Source organism: Sinocyclocheilus anshuiensis, unplaced genomic scaffold (assembly GCF_001515605.1).
Source record: "Sinocyclocheilus anshuiensis isolate Anshui unplaced genomic scaffold, SAMN03320099.WGS_v1.1 scaffold343, whole genome shotgun sequence".
In the NCBI taxonomy this organism is placed as follows: Eukaryota; Metazoa; Chordata; class Actinopteri; order Cypriniformes; family Cyprinidae; genus Sinocyclocheilus; species Sinocyclocheilus anshuiensis.
The window spans coordinates 1,193,200-1,213,430 of record NW_015549598.1 but is presented as its reverse complement, the minus strand read 5'-3'; the positions used below and the strand labels follow the sequence as shown (position 1 = coordinate 1,213,430).

The 20,231-nt window shown below is 35.6% G+C and overlaps 1 long non-coding RNA gene across 1 annotated transcript; it reads left to right on the top strand.

Moving 5' to 3' along the window:
- Positions 1-17,441, top strand: LOC107658561 (uncharacterized). Its single transcript, XR_001630798.1, has 3 exons — positions 1-219; positions 8,102-8,176; positions 17,280-17,441. It is a non-coding gene; the product is annotated as an uncharacterized LOC107658561 (long non-coding RNA).
- The last annotated feature ends 2,790 nt before the right edge of the window (positions 17,442-20,231 follow it).

Below are 20,231 nucleotides of genomic sequence, written 5' to 3'. Positions count from 1 at the left end.
CTTTCCATTCGCTCTCGAGCTCAGGCAGCCATGTGATGAAGTTCTGCTCTCTCCTCACACCTGCTCATCATGTGGATGGAATAAGATGCTTTCAAACGACGATGCCTCGTGCATCTTCAGCAAACTAGTCGTGGATGTGATTTCTAATCGAGGATGTTCGTTTACCCGTTTCACATCCAGATGAGCGGGTTTTCGGTGCCATGGGGAGTCCAAGGGGATGTAAGTAGCATACTTCATGCTTCTAATTTAGCAAAAATGGGCCACGTGAAATCTGTAGCTTTAATCTCGTGTAAAATGATTGCATTCTCATAAAAGGAAAAATAATGCTTTTGGTCTGTATTTTCTCGGGTGTTCTTTTGGGACAAAGAAAAAATGTTGATAAATCAACCAATTCAAAATGTTTTATTATTTTCTAACATAATGTTTTGCTTATGAAATAATAGGCTTATTTGATGTCATTTTTTAAAAATATGACCAAAGCAAACGCCTTTTTAAAACACGCATGGCTAACTGAAAGACTTGATACTTTATTAACACACATGCTTCATGACCTGCGAGTCACTGGCTGTTAAACAAACGATAACAGATCAATAAGTGCTAATTGCCCTCTGTGTGACGTCACGCCGAACACCCTCAGTGGTTAATTGCTTCAGGGTGGTTAAATTAAGAGCTGCTATAAAAGATAACAGATAAAATGGTAGTTTGTTTTAAAATTATGTAGCTAAATATTTGATTTATTTTAAGAACGTGCTTTCATTCTGAAGCAAATACAGCTAAACCTTTGTTCTACTGTAATTTGCATCCTTGAGAGGAGAAGTGATGCTTAATTTACTTCATTCAGCTGCTTTATTTTCTCTCATTTAGTATTTAGGGAAATCTTTCATACGGGCATTTATGTTTTCTAATGGAGTATGAAAAACATTTATAAATGTCTGTCTGTATGTGTCGATTATGTGTGGACTGAGATTAACTGAATAAATATGTACAAAGAGAAAAATGTATTTAGAAATATTTACATACAGATATTGCTTTAATTAGTGGTGAAATAATGGTTAGGTAATTTTGTGCATCCTTCCTTCCTGTTAAAATATTTTATTTATCGTTATTTTTTTATGCTCGTATTATTTACTATTTGAGGTTGACGAGTGAACTGGAATCAACTGCTGCTGCTAAAACGAATCTAATAAGGCAAACTGAAGAACGAAAATGCTTGTTCATTATAATATCGAAATGTTTACAGGCCTGTTTACATTGCAATAGAACAGTGAATTATTTTTGAAATTTAAGAGACACGTATTCTAGTCATCATGATTAATCATAATTCATAATTACAGTGCAGAGCCTTAAAGGCATCCCAAGGATACCGCTCAAGCTCCTTCTGAAAACTTTGTTGAACAAACAAACTAGAAGTTTCACTCTTGTAGTGTGAAAACTAAACCATTGGAACGGAAAAGATGAGGTCTATAATAGTATCATAAATTAATGGGCAATATTTACCATCTGAGGGTGATTTTCAGGGGCATTTATTACCTTCATGCATACAAATATTTCTCTAAAAGAGTAGTTTAGAATATTATATAAAATATATAAATGTTAGAAAAGCAGAAGAACTGACATTTTTTAATATGTGGGTTCACTTCATGTATAGGCTACCTTTTTTTTTTTTTTTTATCCCAAGCCCTGGTTAATTTCTGATCCTGGTCTAAATTCATAATTGCACTGCAGAAAAGGGACAAGCGCCGCGTGCGTCTCCAAATGGACATTTAAATTCGGCGCAACCTCGAGACCTCTGACCTCACGAGGTTTGTGCGCATTTTGGGCACTAGAGATGGAGCCCATTGAGTGCGTCAGTCCTGTCATCCGTGAGCACGTCATCCGTGTGCCATAAGGACGTCATGATGTTACCCCCAGCAAGAGGAGCGAAAATGCCTCCAGATCAAACCTGCGCGCATTTTACGCATGATACGAGAGTGATATTTGAAGCCCAAACCCAAGCACGCATGTGTTTACTCTCCAGCTCTCGCTCTGTGCCCGATGCTCTCTTTATGCCTTGCGTTTTTTGCTGCGTGCCCGTTTATTCTCTTGCTTGGATACGCAGGATTTCATGCGTACCGCACTGTGTAAATCCAGCCAAGCCGAGCTCCGACTGGAATAAAAGCATCCTCGCTGCTATGGATGGATGTAGCAGGCGAGCCCGGTCTCATGAAAATGCGTATAAATCGTTCGAGTCAATAATTAAGAAGTTCAACAATTACGCGCGGGAGCCAAGTTGGATGGTATCGACCTCATTTACAGGAACTTTCTGTTTTTTTTTTTTTTGCGTGCAACTAATTACTCGCATCTGCTGACTTGGAGTAATTGGGGCAAATGGGCTTTTTGCACTTGTTGTGGTGTGACACATCACGTTGGAGGCGTGTTGTTATCTTTGGTTATCTAGCTGTATGAGTGTGCTGGTCGTCATAAAGCTAGATAACCGAAAGTAAGAACCGCTTCTATCAGCATCTCAACGTGGAGCATTAAATATATCGGTGAAATATAGGTATTAGATTGTTGTACGTGCAAACGCTTCAGGATGGTTTGTTTGTTATATAGGAATAAAATGAAAGCTTTTGGATGAAAGGATGAATGCAAAGCGCATAGGGGACAAAGGCGTAAGTTTGTTGTAGTTGTCAGCTCATTGGAACCCACGTGCGTCCGAGTATCGTTGACTCTGGACTTATTCAAGCTCCTCAAATGAAATAATTGGGACATAATGGGATGGAGGAAGGAATTGGCATAGAAACTCATCCTTAATTGATGCGGTCGAGCGCACGTGGGGGAGATGATGTGAACGCCCGTGGACCCCCATTCCCACGCTCGAGGGCAAGTGGGCAATGTCTTGTCTGGGGCAGAATATGACAGACAGCCCTGGGAGGGGGGCCCAAGTGCGCTCTGCTCATCTGCATCTCTGTGGAGGGTGGAACAGCGGAGATGGAGTGAATGGAGGATGCTGGAGAGTGTGTGTGACGGGAATGTGGAACGGGATGCTGTACTTACACATCCACACACGAATCAACGGGCGACTCGTAAACTGTCCACGACTAGGCCGATGTAGAGGCCCCTAGAGCTGACAACTGATTTAGAGTCTCTCTCTCACACATCATTAAGCAGCTGCCTGTACATTAGGAATAATGTTACCATGTTTTTCTTTCACTTTCAGTTGACTTTCTTTCTTTCTTTTTCTTAAGATATTTTCGATCATCGAAACCTAAACATAACCCCTGCTTTTATATTAATTTAATATAATGTATTATTTTCATTGGCATTTAGTCTTGTTAATACTATAGAAATATTAGCAATTTTCATAGAAAAATTTCATAAAAAATTGAATATATTGGAATCGAATGGAGTATATTAGATTTTTTAAATAACGTTTCACACAGCCATCTTACCATATAAGGTGGGGGAAATCATATTTTAATATTTAAAAAAATATATTAATTTTTAATTTTAAATTTTTTTTTTTTAGAAATAAAAGGTTTGAATTACCTTATAGTTTTTGGAGTATATTAAATTTAACAAAGTGATACATATACTTATATTCAATAATATGTTTTTAGTAAGTATGAATTATTTATAGTTTTTGGAGAAAATGTATATGAAATGTATTTTAAAATTATGTTTTATAATTAAAATGAATGAATCACTTCATAATTCATAATTAATGTAGAAAGGGGAATTCCCAGAATTTCCAGTGCAAACCATCACATTTATTTGGATTTTATTTAAAAAGTAATTTTTTATTTGTGTTATCGTAGTGTTTTCTGCTAAATTTATTTATTTATTTATTTTTTAATTTTAATAAAAATATTGAATTAGACAAATTCCTTATGTGCCAGTGGAACTCTTCTGATAGAACATATAGTCATTGGGGTTTCTGGGTGCTGTGTAATGAATTTGACATTGTTTCACATTATATCTGTAGCTGTAATGTGTATTTTAGCATATGGAATCAGTTTTGATGGTCTCTTTGAACTTGAATTTGACCATGAAGCACATGCTGACCTCTGAACTTTGATTCCTTTGGGACAGAAGACTTCAGAGGTCAGACAGGTCACCACTTGAGGTCACACCGAGGACTCGAGCTAAAAAAACAAAATATAACTTGGGGGGGAAAAGAAACCAATGTATTTCCAGAGTGTTCAGCTGTTTGCTTCACAAGAAAATAAAAAGGAAACAGGCCACTTTGGTTAGTCAGAACAATTGCCTGAACAAAATATACGATTTAAAAGAAATGATCTGAAATATATCATCCAAATCATTCATCAGATCACACAGATTGCATTCTATTTTTTAAATTGATACCATATTTTATTTATTTATTATTATTCATTGTTTTGGGGTGAGGAGGACATAAAATGACTTTTGTTAAATAATATTTCACTGAAAAAATGTAATATAATCACCAAAATTATAGCACTTTCTATTTGAATGAATGAATGAATGATGCATTTATATAGCGCTTTATTGTGTATTGCTGTACAACCAAAGCGCTTTTACAATCATGTTGGGGGGGGGGGGTCTCTCCTCAACCACCACCAAGTGTGCAGCATCCACCTGGATATATCAACACCTGAGCTAAATAAAGAAACCATAAATAATTTATTAGTAAAAGAGAGAGAGAGAGAGATCACAAGAATATCTGCTAATCATCCTGCAGTTATGATGTGCCCGCCCACTTTTGGCTAATCTGTCATGTGTGATGAGCTCTTGAGCTGATTGGGGTTTCCATGGAGATGATGAGGCCAGCTGACTACATGAGCTGGAGGTGCCAGTGTGTCTATAGCTGCAATAAGTGTAATGAGAATCACCTCGTGTTACTGTGCTTTAGTCACAGAGATATTACTATCTTAGATCTTCTGAGAGCAATTTATAATGAGAACATAATCTGTCATAAACACTGAAGGATATTAATACTGATCCATAGCAGTTGTTATTAAGTTCAGCTGTATTTCACAGCTAAAACAAGCTGATTTTCTTGAATGAATGGGCTAGAAATATACTGAGAAATTCCCAATACTGATATCCTGTGATTGTGTTTCCATCTCTGATTTATAACAAATCTTCTAATATTTTCGACAACAGCTGATAGCGCAATCTGCAAATGACTTATATATACTGCTAATTTGCTGCGAGACTCTGGGATTTTGATGGAGAGACACGAGGAGCCACTTTTCCTTCATTTGAGGGCAAAGACACAGATGCATTGATAGCAAGACCAAATAAAACAGAATTAAGCGTGGAATTATTGTTGGCATGAAATCTTTGGATTATAAAAATATTATAAAACTGTCAAGATATATTTCTGTATTCTGACAAAACCAAAATTAATTTGAGAATCAAATATTAAAATAAAGCTTTTTTTTTGACTGCAGGAAAAGCAATAAAAGCACTGATTTGTGTGATGTTGAAAAGACGTAATCTGAAAATTATATTACATACAGTACGTCCCTTGATTAACTGTAAGCGGTTCATGGGCATCTCCAAACACGTCATTGTCCATTGTGGGAGCGATGCCTCCTGTTTGCCACCATCTTATGGCTTTGGCAGTGGAGACTGAGAGGGCAATCCCAAAATGTCTGCTGACACACACACACACACGCCACGCGCTTTGCATGTCACAGCACAATGGCTGCCCATTACCATGAATACCAATTTTCTAATTAGCACCATTTTCATTGATTTAGCTCCCTGAGCTCCCGTGTATGATTGGTGGTAATCACAATGCCTGGAGATTCTCAGCAGAGCCGCTTTTGATGAACGTTTGGCATCTTGTGTTTTGATTCGACGTCACATGTACAGTATAAACCGCTTAAAAAGACCATATGGATGAAGATAGTTCGGCTTTTCTACCTCGAAAACCCAAAATGTCTCCTGTCGCACACACACACACACACACACACACACACACACACATACGCGTCGCGCACTTTGCATATGTCACAGCACAATGGCTGCCCGTTACCATGAATACCAATTTTCTAATTAGCACCATTTTCATTGATTTAGCACCCTGAGCTCCCGTGTATGATTGGTGGTAATCACAATGCCTGGAGATTCTCAGCAGAGCCGCTTTTGATGAACGTTTGGCATCTTGTGTTTTGATTCGACGTCACATGTACAGTATAAACCGCTTAAAAAGACCATATGGATGAAGATAGTTCGGCTTTTCTACCTCGAAAACCAGTGTGTTTTATGACTTCTTTTTCTTACACCTTACTTTTATATTTGCATGCATATCAGAACAGTGCACACATTTTAAACATTTTCACAGTACTGTGATATGAAAGAGAGGAATTTTGATTACTTTTGGAGTCACATCAGTAGCATGCATGAAATATGAACAGAAGAAGTACAGATAGATGGCAGACATGAGAAACGCTGTTAATAATTCATTCAGATTTAAGATATTAATGCAATAATAGGTGCCGTTGATACTTGTGCACTTGTGAAACAAATCTTAAGCATGAACAGATTTTGCTTGTGGCCTGTATTCTTTCTTTTAGACTACAATGAAATACTGTTCATTAAAAGTTATTGCATAAAATTCCATTCAAATTTGCCTGGTACGGCGTAAATAAAATGACGCTCAAACAGAAGGTCATAAGTTCGATTCCCAATATGAATTGATAAAATGTGTTTTGGATAAAAAGTTGCTTTGGATAAAAATGTATGACAAATGTAAATTTAGACATTATATGTAAATGAGATATTATATGTACTGTACCTCTGAATACGAGTCATTGAGCTCACCATTATATAGAGTCTTGTTGCATGTATAAACCACTTAAAAAGTCGTTCATCTATATGAATGAAGACGTAGTTCTGCTTTTCAACAAATGTGTTTTATGGCTTCTTTAGCTTAAACACTAGTTTTATATTTCACCCTAAATGCATTTTAAATGCATAAATATCAGAACAGTGCACACATTTCAAACATGTTTAACATTTCATAGTACAGTGATACCAAAGAGAGGAATTTTGATCACTTTTCACATCAATGGCATGCATGAAATATGAACAGAACAGGTTCAGATAGATGACAGACATGAGAAACGCTGTTAATAATTTACACATTTAAGATATTCATGCAACAATAGGTGCCATTGATACTCATGTACTATAAAAAAACATTTCATAGTACATTGATACCAGAGAGGACTTTTGATCACTTTTAGAGTCACATCAGTGGCTTGAGCGTGAACAGATTTTAATTTTCCTTTCTGACTACAATTAAATACTATACATTAAAATTTATTGCATAAAATGGCATTAAAAGTTGCCTGGTGTGGCGTAAATAAAATGTAGCTCGACCAGTAGGTCATGGGTTTGATTCCCCAGGTGTGCATGAACTGAAAAAATTTATTGTTTGAATGCAATTTCAGTTGGTTCGGATAAAAATGTATGGAAAATGCAAATCTAGACATTATATGTACCTCTTAATATGTGACATTCAGCTCACCATTATACAGAGTCTCGATGGAGACCACATGGATGAAGACGTAGTTCTGCTTTTCTACAGTGAAAACAAGTATGTTTTATGAGTTCTTTAGCTTAAAAATTAGTTTTATATTTCAGCCTAAATTCATTTTAAGTGCATAAATATCAGAACAGTGCACAAACTTTCCATGTGCACATTTTAAACATGTTCAACATTTCATAGTACAGGTACCAGAGATCACTTTTAGAGTCACATCAGTGTGAATAGATTTTGCTAGTAGCCTTTGTTCTTTCTTTTCAACTACAATCAAATAATGTCCATTCAAAGTGATTGCATAAATTGGCATTAAAAATAGCCTGTATGGCGTAAATAAAAATGTAGCCCAACCAGTAGGTCATGGGTTCGATTCCCCAGGAATACATAAACTGACAGAATGTGTTGTTTGAATCCAATTTAAGTTGCTTGGGATAAAAATGTATGGCAAATGTAAATCTAGACATTATATCTGTACCTCTAAATATGAGATACTGAGCTCACCATTATGTAGTAAAGCTAACAGAATAGTAAGTGCCTTTATTGTGGGTGTAATGTGAAATCTCTGTGTTTCTCTGTGTGTGTTAGAGGCAGCTGGAGCTCGGAGTCGCCCGCAGGAGGAAGTGGAGGCAGTGCTGCCTCATGAGGCTGATGCAACATGAGGTGAGTGGAGAGCCAGAGGCCAGAAAAAGGGATGTGAACATCCTCTGCAGACCATTCATAGACACATGCACATGTGTGCGATTGCTCAACATGCTCGTAGCACATCTGAGATTTGTTTTCCCACTGCATACAAATCCAAAAGCACAAAGATATGCTTGCAAATGACCAAAAACATGAGTGGAAAAATAAACATAACGTGGAAAGAGTGGTTGAGTAGGGGTTAAAGGTGAGAGACACAAGCTCATTGGCTGAAATTATTATTTTAATTATATGGTGCAGTGTTAATGCCAATGATGTGTTCGAAAAAAGATTTTGTTGCACTACAAAAATGACTTTGGCTAGAAGAAATATTTATCGAGCCAGAAGACTCAAGTGGTTTAGAAAACCAGGCCAAAGGCAACATTAAACCCATGACCTATTTCTTCAAATCAAGTCGGTTGAATTGGACTGTGACATTAGACTCCCATTGACGTTCTCTGTGATAGCAGACACTAATGATGTGATATTGAGATTATAGTTACGAAACGGTGGGTCTGCATGAAGCTGAAAGCGTTTGTGTGTGTGTGTGTGTGTGTTTGTGTGTGTGTGTGTGTGTTTGCACAGAAATAGGGTTAATAATAGAATAAAACAGCATGCAAATATCAATAAGCAACAACAAAACAATCCACAAATAAATATATTCATATTTTTTCTGCAGCTAATTTATTGATTGTTGCTAAACATGCACCGCTGTGTAAATATTAGCAGTCCAGCTTTCATCAAAATCTTCCTATCCAACCGTAAATGTGTATTTTTGTGTGTGAGGTGGATTTGCACAGGCTTCATCTTTTTTTTTTTTTTTTTCCATGGTTCCCACCCAGGGAACAAAAGGCATGTGCATAATAAACTCATGCAAATGCATGCAAATTGCAAAGCCAAAATAGGGGTATGGACTTGGTGCTTTCCTTTGTGATGCAATCATCCCCCTCACTGTGTACTTAAAGTGCTGGGTTAAGCAGGAGACAAAATGCTTTGAATGGACCAGAAAAGAGAACAAAAAAGAAAAACAGGTGTCTTTTCCTGTGCGCTAATGTTTTTATGGAAAAAAAAGAAAAATACAGAACAAGGAAGAAACATTAAATTATCCATCTTTGTGGAAAAATATTTTGCTAATTTAAAGAAGAAATTACCCACACAAGCTGTACAAGAAAATGTATATATTTATATTAGGATTGTTAACTATAATAACCCTGATATAAATGTCTTTTCTTGTACAGCTTGTGTATGTGAATTTTTTTTCTTTAAATTAGCATACATTTATAACTATTTTTCCCATAAAGATAGATAATTTATTAGTTAACTAAAACTGGAACTAAACTAAAAAAAAAAAAAAATCATTACTTGAAATAAATAAATAAATGTTGACAGAAATAAGATAATAAAGAACTTTTTATTTAAACTAGTTGCCAAGGCAACATGTCTCATTTTAATTTAGTTTAACTTGATGTACTAAAATAACTAGAACTAAAACTGAAATACAAATGAATAAGAACTATATAGACAAAAACACAATAAAATTACTAAACCTTTAACTGAAATAAAATACAATATAAAGAACTTTTTATTTCAGCTAGTTGCCAAGGCAACATTTCTCATTTTAATTCTGTTTAACTTGATGTACTAAAATAACTAGAATTAAAACTGAAATAAAAACGTAATAAAAAATTACAGTATATAGACAAAAACACAACAAAATTACTAAAACTTTAACTAAAATGAAAGTACAATTTTTTTTTAACATAACATATTAACATAACACTGATTTATATTTGTTTTTTTATTTATTTATATTTTAATATATTTGTATGTGTTTATTTTTAAAAATAAACAATTCATTCTTAGACCAGAGTTTTGTTTTAAAATAACAGGCACAAAATGCTTTATGTTTAGGCCGCATGTTCTATATGTTTATCGGCACGTCTGTCCTTTGGCACATTAAAAGTGGGTTTTACCCCAGACGAGAGGTGCTTCTCTCTCAGACACAATATGGCAAGATGTGCACAGGCCCAGCGTGCAGACAGACACCTCACAAGTTTCTTTTAATGCGTGTCGACATTAACATTCTTGCATGTCTAATGCCGGGTTCGCAGCAGACACACGGTGTCCGGAGAGCGTGTGAATGGGGCCGTTATAGACAGCACCATCTTAATGATTTATTAATCTGCGTGGGCCTCATCTGAATATTGGAGCCTGGATGCTGAGCAGCTCTGCTGGGCAGATGGGCCGACTGCAGACGTTCAGCGCTGTGTGTGTGTGTGTGTGTGTGTGTGTGTGTGTGTGTGTGCATGTCGCAGTGCTGACGGCCATAGAAACACACACTGGAGAGCTGTACATTATTTCAAAAGGCAACAGACCAGGCTCTGAAATAAATGTTTTTTTATTTTTTTTTATTCAGTTCATAGTGAATGTTTTCAGTGCTATTTGTTAATCAATTGACACATTAATGAATTGCAGTGTTGTTTTGAGTAGATTGATAAACTGATGTCATGCAATATGCATGAGAAATTAAACTGAAACTGTTTTAGATGCATTGAGTTTTAGCCCAACAGATCTCATGTTTTATTTTGCTCTGTGCTAAATGCATTTTGCACGAAGTTTGAAGACTGTTTTATATGGTATGTGCAGTGATGATGTGGAGGAGGAGTGTGTGAAGCTGGATTTAAATTTGCATGCTCTATAATTCCAGGATTACTTTAAACCCATTTTACACAGGGATTTACATCTGAAATGTGTTGTGTGAAAGTTTGTATCAAAATCATTGATAACACATGGCTGCATGAATATATGTACAAGTGTAAGCGAATTGGAAACCATTTTGTGTATGTTTTGCTACAGTATAGCTATAACATGTCTTGTTTGATTTGATGATATAAACTTCCACAGCAATTTCCGTTGTTGTAATGTATGCTATAGGGATCCAATATTCAAATATACTTTTTCAAAAGTATTGGGTAAGTAATAAAAAAAAAAAAAAAAAACTTTTATTCAGCAAGGATGCATTAAAAGACATTTATAATGCTACACATTTTATATCAAATAAATGCTGTTCTTTTAAACTGTCTATATTAAAGAATTCTGAAAAAAAAAAAAGTATCACAAAAAAGTAAAGCAGAACAACTTGTTCAACACCGATAATGATAAAAATGCAGCAAATCAGCATATTAGAATGATTTCTGCAGAATCATGGGACTGAAAAAAATTGGACATTTTTTTTTAATAATATTCCACAATTTTACTATTTTTACTATATATATATATATATATTTTTTTTTTTTTTTTTGTAATTATTATTATTAAATGCAGTCTTGGTGAGCATAATAGCATATTCTGAGCATATTTCAAAAACATTAAAAAATCTTACTGGCCCCAAACCTTTGAATGGTATCATGCATTTAAATGCCATGCACTTGAATGATTTATATGGCAATGCAGCATATCTTTTGCATTGGCAAACAGCAGTTTTACAAGCTTATATGATCACTGAAAGGGTCTGAACTATATTTAATGCATGAGGACGTAGTCAAACCTTTGTTAAATTGATAGATATGTAGTACTTCCTTATATTAGGCTGCTCATATTAGCAAGAAAAATGATGACTACCGAGCATATTAATGCATAGTTGTCATTGCGTTGGTAATATATTTGTGTAAAATTTGATAAGAAGTAATGCAATGTGTAAACAAACACACAAATGCAAATGTGACAGGTCAAGCCATTTTCAGCTTTTAAACACTCTGCTAAACATATATTAGATTACTAAGAAGCATTTTTCACTTGATGGTCTCCGAAAACCTTTTACACTCCACAATTAAAATGTTACAGTATGTGCAAAGGAGGTTTCAAAACCATGTTTTGAAGTACAGAGGCCTTATTTGAATGCTAAAATAATAATTTTTTACAATACTTAAGTTCGAGTCCCTACTGGTCTTTTTCCAGACAGTTTTCATTCCTCACTTGTCAATGTCTCTCTGCTGAAGTGAGTGGTGATTAAGCAGCGATATTTCAGCCTTACGAGAGACGCTGCTCTCTCTCGGGTCCCATGATGGAGTTCTGTGTTAAGAGTGTCGATGGAGAGAAAAAGTGAAGGAGGGGAGGACAAATTGGAGGGGGCTTACGGTGGCCCAGTCAAAGGGTCCATTGTGCTGGGGCGAGGAGCAGAGTTAATCAGGAGACCCAACAGTAATCAACGGATTATTTATAATTTTTATGTATTTTTAAAAATTTCTAAAATATTTTTTTACAATTATTTTAAATAAATGTATATTTATTTGTGTTTTAATATATGTATAATCATATACATTCATCCAGCTTTATTGGTTAAATATTTGATTTAAAATATTTGCTCATATTATTCTCTGAAATGAGAGTTTTATGATAACACTTCCTGTTGTCATGACCTCACGGCTGGCGCTTGACATGAGCCGAGAGAGAAACATTAATTATGACATCACTTTCTCAAGCTGCCATCGCTTTGACTGCTGTATGGAGGATTCAGACTTGAGAAAATTACATAAGCTAGCAAAGCACAATGAAAAGAAAAGCATGTGTGTGTGTTTCATTGTGTGTGTGTGTGTGTGTGAGTGTGTGTGCCGTCGGAGGGGGTCGTGGTGTTACACTACACCAGTGTTGTATGCGATATGCTGGATTAGGAGAGAAAAAGTGAAGGAGGGGAGGACAAATTGGAGGGGGCTTACGGTGGCCCAGTCAAAGGGTCCATTGTGCTGGGGCGAGGAGCAGAGTTAATCAGGAGACCCAACAGTAATCAACGGTAGAGTTTGGGTCGGACAACTGCTTGGGTAAACATCCATTGTTCTTGGGCTGAGGTACCAAACAATGCCAGCATTGTCCCCGGGTCTCTCATTAGGGTGTGCTGGGGGTTACGAGCTCTCGGCTCGGGCTGTTAAGAGCTTCGGAAGCGGATGGGAACCAGAGGGGTAAAGCCGAGCGGAGGGGGAGAGGAACAGGCCTCTCACAGTCCCTCTGCCACAAAACCTTTTGGCCATGGGCCGCACAAACTGCAGGAAAGAGAGAAAGGCCAAGCTTGTCATGACATCTTCACATCAAAATCTCACGGAAGGCTCTCGTTGGAGGGGGGAGGGGGGGATGTTCACAACAGGAGAGAATGACATGAAAATCAATTAGAAAGGGAGTTATGGTGATCTGTAACCAATATCAATAAAATCCAAATGGTGTCTACACGAAAAACATCCTATTTTCATTTTGTTGCTGGTGAAAATGCTTATTAAAGCAATAAACGGTGTGGGGCTCTTAATGTAATAATAATATTTAAAAAAAAACTTTCAAATATTGTATATTCAATAAATTATAAAATGTATCAATAATAAAACCACAATAAACTGCTAATTAAACTTAGAGCTTCAGGTTTTTTTTTTCTGTTTGTTTGTCAGAAATGAACAAATGTACACTAAAATGTGTCTTCCAAGCTGTGTTTTTGCCTCACCTGATTCATTAAGGTAAGCCTACAATAAACCTAATAATTTAGAAATGTCAGGGTCGAGAATTTGCCTAGTTCCGTCATTCGTCCGTGCTTGTTTACGTCATGTCCGTAAATGAATAAAAAAAGTTTTTTTGTTAGAAATGAACAAAATGTCATTGATGAGCGCGAGTACACTAAAAATACGTCTTCCAAACGGTGTTTTTGTCTCACCCTGATTGATCATGGTAAGCCTACAATAAGCCTATAGGCCTAATAATTTTTTATAGACGTCGGGTCAGATTTGCCGGGAAATTGCCCGCTTCCGTCTGATCATAAAGAAAAAAGGTCCGGTTGTTATATATAGGCTAGTTGTATCACCTTTCAAAGGTGTAGCCTACATATGGCGGTTGTTTTACATCAACATGAAATTTATATTTGAATTTCAGTTTATTTAACATGCTATGGTTGGTACAAAATTAAAACGTCTGTAAGACTACAGGGGAAAATACTGTTTTCCAACGTAGCTAACTGTAAAAACAATAGATAAACACACTCTTTTTACCTGCAGCATTTTGAGAGCAGAAAAACAGTGCAACAAGAGTGGTATTACCTCAGGATTTTTTCAAATGTCAGATAAAGTTGGCTACTGTTTTTTAGCCTATTTCCTGTAATTTTATTTTTCTTATTTACACATGAGGTTTTTTAATGGTGTTTCTTGTGTGTGTGTGTGAGACCTCCTGATTCAGAGAATTATGGATTCATACTTCTGGATGGACAAATCTGGGTTCCAGCCTTGGCACACATATGCAGTAGTTCCTATTCTATAGAGAGAGAGAGTGAGGTTCATGTAGCACTCTCCCACGAAGAAAGCATGTTACTGTAATTAGACAGCGGATGAGTTTGGCGCAAGGATAATTTCCCCCCAAACCCTTTCATCTTCCTGTTCTCTCCCCCACCTAATTTTACATAATAGTAAGACATGGCAGGCATTAAATCTCTCCTTAAGTCATGACATGGCCTCTATATGTGTGTTTAATGAGTATGTATGTGCTGAAAATGGGGGTCTTCTGTTCGTTTTAGAATCTGGGAAATTTCTGAGTGCTGTGAACCATTTATCTACTATTTTGTGTGTGGGAAAATGGACACTCTTTCGTGCCATTACTTCAGTTAGTAGTATCTCTGTTATCTCAGAAAGCACACTGGGTTGAAAACTCATCGTTCTTGTGGGGGTAAAATTCGGCTAGTGTGTGAAATGGGAAAAGAGGAATTAGCGTCCTCCTCCCCGAGCCATTAAACCAGGGCTCAGAGAAAGGGAACTGGGCGCTATAGGGGTCTCACAAATTCCTGCATTTACACAATGTAAACGACTACATAAGGCCGTGTCAGGCCCATCATACCCAAGACATCGCATTTGATTGGACTGTGAAAAGTGCCTGTGATATTATTGGTTAATTTGATTTACTCCACTTTGGTTCGATCGGCAGGAAAGGTGTCAGAGACAGAAAAAAATTATGAAAACGAAAAATGATGAAAACTTTTATTCTTTACAATAACATGAACTGCTGAATCACTTTAAAAGTCAGTTTTTAGTTTATGAAAACAAACACCTCTCTTCTTTAGAATAATGTGCGATTATGAATAATTTGCAATAAGACCAGAAACATAATGATTTGTGATGTGATTAAAAAATGTAATTAACTGTAATTTTCCTAGGCTCCAAGACCGGAAACGTTATAAAAGTAAATGGAATGAATTTTGATTTTTATGTGATTCAAAATAACTTCATATAAAACCATTTTTAAACCAAATAACACTGGTGACTACACCAGTGTTGTATGCGATATGCTGGATTAGAGTGGACAAAAGTATGCAAATATTGTTGCTCAGTTCTTACAGGCTTTGTGAGACAGTTTGACAGAGAGTAAAAGAAGACGAGATGCATGTGAGGTTTTGTTGCCATCTGTGATGCTAACCTTGGGAAACTGTACCCTAATTAGCATAAGGATAATTGATACATTAAATTAGTCTTACAATGTCAGGGTTGTGTAGGAGAGAAGTACAGACACACACAAAGGATTTAGAAGAATAACAGAGAAATAAAACACAAATCGATGTATGATCGCTTAAATACATACATCAAAAAGGCTATAAAACAACCAGTGAAACTGACCAAAACACACTAAAACTATTTTTTAATTGAAAAATAAGAGAAATCAAGAATATTTATATATTAATACATTTTGTTCATTATCAGGGCTATTATAGTTAACTAAAACTAAAATTAAAACCATTAAAAAACAGTTTTGTTACCTGAAATAATGTTAACTGAAATAAAATTAAATATAATTTTTAAACCATTTCTCATTTATTACTTGAACTTTATGTACTAAAATAACTAAAACTTAAAACAAAAACTACTTACAATGACTAAAACACAGCCAAATTAAAGTTAAAATGAAAATGGAAAATATTAAAATAAAAACTGATTCAAAATATTAATAAAAACTATAATAGTATCTCAATGATACTTAACTAACACTGTTAATTATTACGGGAGAATTTATATAATCATTTATTTAACAAATTATATAATCTCACTGCAACTATACAATGAATGTTTTGACTTTTATAAAATTTCCTCATATCTCACTTTTTCTAAATTAATAGGAATAAACATTGCAGATATGTCTCTAAAAAGATAACATAAAAACTTTTTTTTTGTCAAGTTATGCGTCAGACAAGTATGCAATGATCTGAGAAGGATCAAGAGGCCATAAGCACTTCATATTCATAACATTTAAGAGATATTTGTGACTCAACTGCATCAAATACATTTGTGTATTTCGCTCTTGCACACACACACACACACACACACACACACACACACACACGTCTCACTCACTGAAAGGATGGTTAGGTGTGAAATCACGATGTGTTAACGAGACTGACTCCTCCTGTGAGCACACACACTCTCAGATTCATAACCCTTAAAATAGCATTTGTACCTGTAAAAGCTTCTCATGTTGGCTTGGGCTAAGCAATATATTTCTCCGTCGCAGTCCAGAGGCGTTTCATACACCTGACAGAGCACAGGGTCCGCTGAACTGAAAAAGCACAATACATTGATACATTTACATCCTGACCGTAATTAAAGTAAGAATTAAAAGCGATCGCTTTCCCTCATCATGATCAATGATGGTTTAATTTCACTCAGAAATGAATATTTCCGCATCTCATTCCCACGTCTATAATGGGTGAACATAGTAAGTTCATCATAGCCAAAGGCCAAATGGACACAATTTTTCAGAATAGAAAAAAATAAGACTAATGCAAAGGAATAGTACTAGAAAATGAGTTTCTGCTGATCTGCCAAGCTCATATTTGTCTTCTGTGGAAGTGGATAGCAGTACATCAGGAATTCAGTTTCCTCTTCCAAACTTCCTCCTGAACTAATCACCATGTGTTCATTAATTACACGGCGCTCAGTGGATTTAACCTCATACAGTCTTTAACTAGAGTCACCACGTGCAGACAAATGTCAGCAAAAATCAGATAGCATGCATGTACTTTGACTCTGTTTGTATGTTGTATGTTATATTTATAGTGCATTATTTTTTGTCTTTTTAGGATAGGCAGGCAAATGAAGGATGTTAAAGGAATCATGGGAAGGATATGATCTGGATACGTTCATATCACATCAGTGATGGTGAAAGTAACATCAATCATAGTTCACAGATCATCATACGAAGATGGCGAAGATGGTTCAATCAAAGGGTAAAATATATAATATAAATAACATTTCCCTATATAAATGTATGTATGTATATACTGTATATTATATATATAATGTAATTTTCTTTTTAGAAATTAAAGGTTTGGAGACATTGGAGAAATGTGTATTATATTTAACACTAAAATAATGCTTTATTTTTAATGTTTTTAATGTGATTTTTAATGTTTATGATGATATATAAAGATTTACAAATTTTTAAATAAACACTTATAGTTGATCAAAACATGTTCAAGTTTCTTTTTTATGCCACTGTTCAGGTGTGTGTCAATCTATCATCTCAACAGCCCAAATGTCACAGATCATAAGAGCATGCAGTTTGCATGAATGAAGGATATTAATATAGCCTTCATACTTCACTAGACGATATGTTACAAAACCCAATGAAACTGAAAGAAACAAAAAGCCTTTAGTTTGGATAATTAGTAGGTAAAATCATGTTTTGCTGCTTTGCATTGCTAATCATATGCAGGTTATTTTAGTGGGAGGGGCGTTAGCATTCTAGAGAGAGTTTGATTGGGTGAAAATTTATATATTTATTCCATTCATTCTATTTTCTCAGAAGAGAAAAAATGTAAACGCATATATCTGCTAAACATTTTTTGGGCTCTTTAAGCTTAAAAAAATGAATTTCAAATTGTGCAGCAAATAAAATAAATGTTTACAATAAACTTTTAGAAACATGATTGTGTTGTGGTAGACAAGAAGGGGGGGGGTCTACATTCTGATTTAAATATGTTGGAAAACCACTAAAAGCTGTTCAATATATTATCATTAAAATAAAAAAATGAAAAAAAAAAATGTAATCAACATAATTAACACACCATTATAAATGATTAGCCAATATCAGCATCGAGTTGAGAGCTCTAGTGTCTGGTCAGTGCGTGTTGTTGTGAGTGGACGCTGGTCCTCATGTTAACAGCCTCCTCTCATCCTCTCAGGAGGCCCTTGTTAGACGAGGTGCCGCTGAAACGAATTAGCGTGATTCACAGTCTACTCCACAGCCTGGAGGTGAGGAGAACCGTCATGCCTCTTCATAAAGACTGTGCCTGTCCAATCAGTGTTTCTGTATGCGGAGCTTATATTTACTCTCATTAAACTCTAAACAAGCCAATAATGTTCAAATAAGCAGCAGAAGTTAACAATGTACTTCCAGTAATTATCTTACATCTCTTATAAATGGAGAAGCCAGCAGTGGGCAGCAAATTAGCCGTCTGGAGAAATGTGTGGATGTTTTGTCTTTCTGCATTACTGCAATAATTCTATTTTTGAACATGTTTATCTGGCTAAAAGTTCTAAAAGTGGAACACATTTGTTTTCTTTCAGGAAAAGTCCAAACGTAATCGCTTATTTATCAGCTTGGTGTAAAATCTGACTATGAACTGTACAAATGTTAGCAGTTGATATTTAGGCTGATATGTAGGCTATTTAAACCATCATGAAACCCAATCTATATTGCCGTTGAACAATCACACCGCAGGTTTGAAAAAAGGCTCAAGAAATGTTCCAAATAGCAAAACAAATACACTAATCAGTTTCTTACTGTAGCCCCGCCCAGTACCCAGAAATGCTTTGCAATTTTGGGGGCGTGTTTACAGATAAATCTCGCGTGTGTGTGTGCTGCTATACGGGTGGGGGTAAAATGTATTTATGTAAAATAATTTAATATGTAACTATATATAAGTCTATATAACACTTTCTCTCATATTATATATGTACATTTAAAAAGACAATATTTGTAATTGTTCTACAAAATAGGTAATATAATACAAAACATGTAATATGTACAGTGTATACTGTACATTTAGTAAAACAAATGAATCACAGTGTTTTTATATGTCCAAGTAAAACATATGAATCACTTCATGTATATTTATGTATATTTCTGTCAGGACCACTATCGTCAAAAATGATTGACAATTAGCATACAGTTTGGATTGGCAGCCTAGCCTAGCATGGATGAGAGCAGGGAGAGCAGCAATAACCCCCCAGACTGCTGATAATACTGAGGGACCTTATATATGAATGCTTAGATAGGTGTCGTATTCCCATAGGTAGATGGGGATCAGCTGAAGGTCAGCTGATGCGAGCTTGACTAACATGACCTGTCAGAACTAACACTACGCTTGATTTATATATATAAAATGCATCAATTGCAGTGGTGTAATGTAACGAAGTAATAATACTTTGTTACAGTACTTAAGTATATTTTGGGAGTATCTGTACTTTACTTGAGTTTTTATATTTCAGCCAACTTTTACTCCACTACATTTCCTAATTAAAATGTATACTTTTACTCCGATACATTTACCCGATGCATTTTCGTTACTTACTACAAAATAGTCAGAAGACCACGGACTGCAGGAAAGCAGGTTTGACGAATCAGTGGTCTGGCGCTTGCAAGTTAGACTCATGCTCATGTGCAAACAAATACGCGCACCACCGCGGATTATTCATTTTCCACTCAAGTCGAGTCTGGGGTGTGCGATATACAGCATCGTCTGCGATAATATGGTAAGTGTTGTTGTAATGATGTGCGATCTGACATTATCAAGTCTATATCACCAAATCAAACACACAATGCAGGCACATTGATTTATTAGTCTATTAAAACTCAAAATGTAAGGCATTCTAAATTGTAGACGGCAAAAATGCTTCTGTATGCTTTTTATATTTATATAATTTAATATAGTTAACCTGATCTATATCACACAAAGATTTAGCAATTTTGCAAACGAATATAGTTCCAAACAAAGATCACAGCACTGTTTTGCGTCTCTGAGCAATGG